Source organism: Nanorana parkeri, unplaced genomic scaffold (assembly GCF_000935625.1).
Source record: "Nanorana parkeri isolate BGI_ZX_2015 unplaced genomic scaffold, ASM93562v1 scaffold351, whole genome shotgun sequence".
In the NCBI taxonomy this organism is placed as follows: domain Eukaryota; kingdom Metazoa; phylum Chordata; class Amphibia; order Anura; family Dicroglossidae; genus Nanorana; species Nanorana parkeri.
The window spans coordinates 1337563-1337809 of NW_017306619.1; the positions used below are offsets into that span (position 1 = coordinate 1337563).

Here is a 247-nt window from a genome sequence, read left to right on the forward strand (position 1 = left end):
AAAACATCCCCCTTTCTTCATTGCTGAATGGGTAATCAAGAGGCCTGCAGCACACTGATGAGTCTTAGCTCTCTACCCATGGTCCCATGTCAGGACTAGCGATGTGTGGAGGATTGGTACAAATCAAGTTCGCCCAAGCCCATGCAGAACTGTCAGTAACACAGACCCTCCAGGCCCAATCAGCTGTGGCAGGGGCATTGCCAGCCCATTTCCGACAGGCAGGTGCAGGGCTGGCAATGCCTCGGCC

At 54.7% G+C, this 247-nt stretch overlaps 1 protein-coding gene across 1 annotated transcript in view; it reads right to left on the reverse strand.

The window, feature by feature from the left end:
- Positions 1-247, reverse strand: part of NKTR (natural killer cell triggering receptor) — a 47434-nt gene that overhangs the window by 32905 nt on the left and 14282 nt on the right. The gene's annotated exons all lie outside the window — the stretch shown is intronic.